Below are 7,427 nucleotides of genomic sequence, written 5' to 3' on the forward strand. Positions count from 1 at the left end.
TGGAAAAACTCAGCAGGTCTGGCAGCATCCGTGGAGAAGAACAAAGTTGACGTTTCGAGTCCTGATGACCCTTCAACAGAACTAAGTAAAAATAGGAGAGCGGTGAAATATAAACTGGCTTATATTTCACCCCTCCTATTTTTACTTAGTTCTGTTGAAGGGTCATCAGGACTCGAAACGTCAACTTTGTTCTTCTCCCCTTACCCTGTAACGATGCCCCTATCCTTGGAGGCTTTCTCGCCTCCTTCCCTTGCACCTAATCCCGAAGCCGATGGCCATGGAGGTTGCTACACGTAACCTTAAGCCCATTGCCGGGGCCTCGCGCTGCAATTTGAATTTGGGCGGTTGGAGCGCGAGCCCTCACTTTTATCCTGCGCTTGCGCGATTCTCCGGGCGCTCAGGACACTGGCTCCTGGCGGTTGATTGGAGCCAAACCATTTGTCAATGGCTCAGCTTTTCGCTGCCTTGATTGCTTGTTCTTTCAGTGTCCTGATTGGCTGTTCCGTCGCACAGTTTTACAGCGTTCCGATTGGCTAATCAGTTCGAGATGGAAGAACTTTCAATAAGAACGGTTTTCGGGGGCAAGGGTAGAGAGCGCAGGGAAGCGGCGGTAATTTACAGGAAGTGACGGAAGGGTGTAATTGATGGGAGGGTGCGGCGGGTTTGGGGGAGTTTGATGGGAGGATGGGACAGGGCCGATTGATGGAAGAGTACAGGAGGTGATGAGAGGATACAGGGAGTGATTGATGGGATAATCCTGAGGGTGATTGATGGGAGGGTACAGGGATGATTGGCAGGATGGAGGAGGTGATTGTCAGGCTGCAGGGGTGATTGATGTGAGGATACAGGAGTTAATTGATGGGAGGCTTCAGGGGTGATTGATTGGGGGTGCAGGGGGAGATTCATGCGAGGGTACAGGGAGTGATTGATGGGTGGGTACAGTGGGTAATTTATGGGAAGGTACAGGGGGTGATTGATGGGTGGGTACAGTGGGTAATTTATGGGAAGGTACAGGGTGATTGATGGGTGGGTACAGTGGGTAATTTATGGGAGGGTACAGGGGGTGATTGATGCATGCTACAGGGAGTGATTGATGGGTGGGTACAGTGGGTAATTTATGGGAGGGTACAGGGGGTGATTGATGCATGCTACAGGGTGTGATTGATGGGTGGGTACAGTGGGTAATTTATGGGAGGGTACAGGGGGTGATTGATGCATGCTATAGGGTGTGATTGATGGGTGGGTACAGGAGGGTGATTGATGGAGGGAACAGGGTGATTGGGGGGGTACGGGGGTGATTGATGGGAGGTACAGGGGTGCATATGGGAGTAGGGGGCTGATTGATAGGAGGGTACTGGGGATTATTGATGGGAGGGTACAGGGGGTGATTGGGAGGAGTGTTGTTGGAGCTGCACTCATCACAGTTCTGACTTTTGCCTTGTAGATGGTGGACAGGGTTTGGGAGTCAGGAGGTGAGTTACTCGCCACAGGTTTCCTGGCCTCTGGCCTGCTATTGTAGCCACAGTATTTATATGGCTGGTCCAGTTCTGTTTCTGGTCAATGGAAACCCCCAGGATGTGGATATTACGGCATTCAGCAATGGTAATGCCATTGAATGTCAAGGGGCAGTGGTTAGATTCTCCCTTGTTGGAGATGGCCATTGCCTGGCACTTGTGTGGCACGAATGTTACTTGCCACTTGTCAGCCCAAGCCTTGATATTGTCCAGGTCTTGCTGCATTTGGACATGGGCTGATTCAGTATCTGAGGAGTCGCGAATGGTGCCAAACATTGTGCAATCATCAGCGAACATCCCCACTTCTGACCTTATGATGGAAGGAAGGTCATTGATGACGCATCTGAAGATGGCTGGGCCTAGGACACACTCTCCTGAGGAATTCCTGCACTGATGTCTTGGGCCTGAGATGATTGACCTCCAACAACCACAACCATCTTCCTTTGTGCTAGGTATGACTCCGACCAGCAGAGAGTTTTCCCCCCAATTCCCATTGACCCCAATTTTGCTAGGGCTCCTTGATGCCACATTCGATTAAATGCGGCCTTGATGTCAAGGGCAGTCACACTCACCTCACCTCACCTCAGGAGTTCAACACTTATGTCCATGTTTGAACCAAGGCTGTAATGAGGTCAGGAGCCAAGTGTCCCTGGGAGAACCCAAACTAAGCATCAGTGAACAGGTTCTTGCTAAGCAATTGCCACTTTATAGCACTGTTGATGGCCCCTTCCATCACTTTACTGATGGTCGAGAGTAGACTGGTGGGGCGATAATTGGCCAATTTGGATTTGCCCTGCTTTTTTGTGTACAGACTGTACTTAGACAATTTTCCACATTTTCAGTTAGATGCCAGTGTTGTAGTTGTACTGGAACAGCTTGGCTATAGCCATGGCAAGTTCTGGAGCACAGGTCTTCAGTATTATTGCCGGCCCATAGACTTTGCAGTGTCTCTTGCCTTCGGCCATTTCATGATATCACATGGAGTGAATTGAATTGGCTGGAGACTGGCATCTGTGATGCTGGGGACCTCCGGAGGACACCAAGATGGACCATCCACTTGGCACTCCTGGCTGAAGATTGTTGCGAATGCTTCAGCCTTATCTTTTGCACTGATGTGCTGGGCTGCTCCATCATTGAGAATGCGGATATTTTTAGAGCCTCCTTCTCCAGTGAGTTGTTTAATCGTCCACCAGCACTCACGACTGGATGTGGCAGGACTGCAGATCTTAGGTCTGGTTGTGGAATCACTTACCCCTGTCTATTACTTGCTGCTTATGTGGATGTGGCAGAACTGCGGAGTTTTAGGGGGTGATGTTTGGGAGGATAGTGGGGATGATTGATAGGTGGGTATGGTGAGTGATTGATGGGAGGGTACAGCGGGGTGATTGATAGGAGGGTACAGCGGGACGATTGATAGGAGAGTACACAGGGTGATTGATGGGAGTCTACTTGGGGGGGGTGATTGATGGGGAGGATGGGGGGTGATTGGCAAGCTGCAGGGGTGATTGATGTGGGGGTACAGGGGGTGATTGATGGGAGGATACAGGGGGTGATTAATGCGAGAGTACAAGGGGATGATTGATGGGTGGGTAGAGGGGGTGATTGATGTGGGGGTACGGGGGTGATTGATGGGAGGGTACAGGGGGTGATTGATGAGAAGGTAAAAGGTAATTTTTGCAAGGGTACAAGGGGAGATTGATGGATGGTACAGGGGGTGATTGATGGATGGGTACAGGGGGTGATGGAGTGATTGGCATGCTGCAGGGGTGATTGATGAGAAGGTAAAGGAGGTGATTGTTGCAAGGGTACAAGGGTGATTGATGGATGGTACAAGGGGTCTTTGATGGGAGGGTATAGGCGGTGATTGATGGATGGTACAGCGAGTGATTGATGGGAGGGTACAAGCGGTGATTGATGGGTCGGTACAGGGAGTGATTGATGAGAGGGTACAGGGGGTGATTGATGGGAGCGTGCAGGAGGTGATTGATGGGTCGGTACAGGGGTTGAAATTGCATATGGACCTGACTTTGATCTCATTTATGTACGTTTGGTTCATTTAATATTCTTCACTTTAATTTAAATGCGGTTATATAATTTCTAATCTTATCAAGTGGACATGACACCAGAAGATCTGTCTCACTGGTAGAGCAAATGTATTATCTAAATAATTATGTATTTTGCCAATGCTTCTCCCATTTGAATGTTTATATCTTCCTGTTCAGCAGATTAAATCTGAGCAGATTGGGTACATTTAATCATGTTTCCCACCTATCAATTAGACATATCTGTTAAACATTAAGATATATTTTGTAGTTTAATAAGATCTTTCTTAATTTTTGAATATATATATGATCTATGTACACGTGCCTTTACCCCACCCACAACAATCTGTTATTTTCTATTACCTTCTATCAATAAGAAACACCAAAGGAATTCTCCTGTTGATACTTTGTACTCAACTTTTTTGTTAAAATTAAGATGTCCCTTTTTATATTCACATCAACTTTAGTCATTGCCCTTAGCTCAGGTGGTAGCACGTTTCCTTCAGACGGTTGTGGATTAAGTCCAATTCCAATGACTTAAGCACATTAATTCAGGCATACAATTCAGTGCAGTACTGAGGGTGTGCTGCTCTGTAGGAGGGGTTGTCTTTTTGATCTTCCATCTCATGTGGACGTAAAAGATCCCATGCACTATTTGAAGTACAGAACAGTTGTCCCAGTGCCCTGGTTAATATCTTTCCTTCAACTAGTATCACTAAATCAGATAATCTGATAATTTATGTCATTGCTCTTTGTGAAATCTTGTTGTGCACAAATTGGCTGCCATGTTTCCTTACAACAGTGATTATTTTTCAAAAGTATTTAACTGCTTTAGAGGTGGCTTGGGATATCAGGTCATGAAAAGTGCTGCATAAATGCAATTTATTTATTTTGTAAAAGATTAACAGGAGGAGTTTCACCCATTGGGTACCATTGTCACTTTGTATTGTCACCAATAGTAGCTTCAATTTTGGCAATAGCTCTGGAATCGAAACGATTCCTTAATGAAGCCAAGAACCATTTCAGGAAGAATTTGAGTAAGCTTGTCTAACGACGACAATGGCACTAACAGCTGCATTTCCCTGGCCTGGGACAAACTGATTGTTCCATTACTCATGCAGGTCAATGATGTGGATTTCATACCATAGACCACTAAAAGGTAGACTATTTGAGTGCCAGAATGAAGCAAGTAATATAGGCAAAATTTAGTTAGATTAATAGAGAAATACAATAGGGTCTGTAGGGAATCTGTGGATCTAAATGTTTTGGCAGAGATAACCGCCTGTAATTCGAGGGTTGTTTTAAATATATATTTAAGGCAGTATTATTCATTCTTCTAATGAGGGAATATGTTCAGCAAAGCCAGCCCCTGAACAATAGACCTTTTTTTCAGTCTACTAACTCTTAGGTTTACCTTACAGACATTGAGGGCTAAAATTCAAATTACAGTTGTGACCCTGGCTCAGTGGCCCAGATTTTCATCCTCGGGTCAGGTTTGCTGAGTCGGGAGATTTCCTGGCTTGGCGAACCCGAGCTTTAAAAATGGCTGCCCGCACATGGGGTTTTTGGTGTGGGGTGGGCTGAAACAGGAGTCGGGACAGGCGATCCCTGAACAAATCTGCTGGGTGTGGAGGCAAGCTGGGCACAAGGCCTGCTCTGTGCTTCGGCACTGTTGGAATAAATAAAAATAATAAAACAAAGACACCCCTCCAGCCCTCACTTCTCAACCCCGCAGAAAACTCCTATGCTCCATCCATGCTAACCCATGCTCCCCAACCACTCCCCATGGCCTCCACACTCCTATGCCAACTTAATACCCTAAGCCAATTTAGCACCCCCCCCCCGCCCCATCCCTTTGCCCATACCCCCTCCATGCCAAATTACCTAGTATTCTTGGACAATTCTTTGACCCTTCCTGAGTAGCTTTGATAGGTTTCACACTTCCTGGATAGATTTGACAGCTGGACAGTTCCTGGAAAGCTCTTTTATACCTTGACAATGCCAATGAATTTGTGCAGAAAGAGTGCATAATCATGTTCACTTTTAACAATTGCAAAGGGTGCCTTAACTCTCCCAAATAGTGTCTTACCAGGGGTTCCCTGGCTGTCTAAATGAATCCACCAAGTTCAGAACTCCCCTTACCTGTTCTAATTCACATAAAATACATTCCAGATTCCATACCCCTGGTCTTCCAAAATCCCACTTCAGTGGAAGCAGCTGGTGATTTAATTGGCCAGCTTCCTCCACGAACTGCACATGCATGAACCCTGGCCCAACTCCAGTCCCGCCCCAGCAAAGATGGGAAATGCTGGGTTCGGGGGTGGGACTTAGAATGTTCATCCATTTCCAGGATTTTGGCAATGAAGGAGAAGCTCTCCATCATGGCAAAAGTACAGGCCAGTGTTTTAGGATTCAAATGCAAGTCTGACACACCATTATTTGCAACAGTCATAAACTAGGAGGTCTTATGGTGCAATGGCTAACATCCCTGCCTCTGAGCTAGAAGCTCCAGGTTCAAATTCCACTCCAGGACTTGATGGCCAAGGAAGGTGTGCCAAACAGCCAAACAGGTTGAGTATCAACTTGTCAATCCTTCCAACATGTGTCAGGGGGTAAAAGTGGGAGAGATTCCTGATCAGCCGTATGATGGAAGGAAATTAGAGCCTCTACCATCACTAATCATAGCTCCAGACTACAACATGCATTTTAAAGTTTATCTTGCCACAGCAACTTGGACTCCTTAGGTAGAGCCAGTTGGCTGGGTGGCTGGTGTGGATCAGATTGGTGCCAACAGCAGGGGGTGTTGAGGAAGGAAACAGTTAAAGGAGTTTAATTGCTAATTATTAGTTCACCTAAGTACCCATTTGGTTGTATAAAAGGGATAACAGGTGAGACTAGTTCTATCTGTGGAGAGTTTTATGGCCAGCAATAAAACTGGCCATAAAAGAAGGAATCAGTCTTGGTTTTGGTCTTCATTTCCAAACAACTATTGAAGCTTAACAGTGGTAGCAGAGGATCATTACTGCTTGTAAGTAAAAGATTGGAAACTAAGCTTTCTTCAAACAAAAGACTATATTTTGAGTTAACTTTAAGAGCAGAGTGGTTTAGAGTCACTCAAAAGGAAAAATGGCTGAATCAAAATGTAGAGTTTCAGGGTATGATTACCCACTGATGTTTTCTGAGACCTGTGACCCTGTGAGCAATGGAAGAATTAAGTAACTATGTGGACATGGGTTACATCCTTGCCTAAGAAAAATGGCCTTGGCACTTCCGTTACCATACAAAAGCAAAATAAGATGGAAAGTATTTTTGGAGTTGGAGCCTGAGCATTTGGACATAGATGAAGGTTTGGTGATATTAGATTTTCTGGATGATTTCTGAAAATGATTTATTAAGTGCTTACGAAGCAAATTCAGAAAGTTGGAGGGTGGTTCCATAGAAGATTATATAATGGAATTCAGTAGACTATGTGCAAGATTGCAAAAGTTCCATCTAGAAATTCCCCAATCAGTGCTGGCATTTAAGTTACTAGACTGTGCCAAAGTATCAAATATGTACAGGCTTCTAGCTCTAACAGGAGTTAAGTTTTCAGAAAGATACACACTGCTAGAACAGATGTCAGAAGCTCTTTTTAAAAAAAAAATTTTTTTAATCCTCAGAAAACGTTCCTTGCCAGCAGCGTTCATGGTGCAAATGAGCCGTTTGGCAGTAAGACAGAAAATGGAGGATACAATGTTAATGGAATGATGAGACCATTTAAAAACAGAACGCAGGCATCAGTACGAAAGGAGATTTGTAACTAGAAACCATGAGGACAGAAACACCTTTGACAATCATGGCAGGAGAAAAGAATTAAGGAATTACAACAAAA

The sequence above is a fragment of the Cetorhinus maximus genome, chromosome 10, assembly GCF_964194155.1.
Source record: "Cetorhinus maximus chromosome 10, sCetMax3.hap1.1, whole genome shotgun sequence".
In the NCBI taxonomy this organism is placed as follows: Eukaryota; Metazoa; Chordata; class Chondrichthyes; order Lamniformes; family Cetorhinidae; genus Cetorhinus; species Cetorhinus maximus.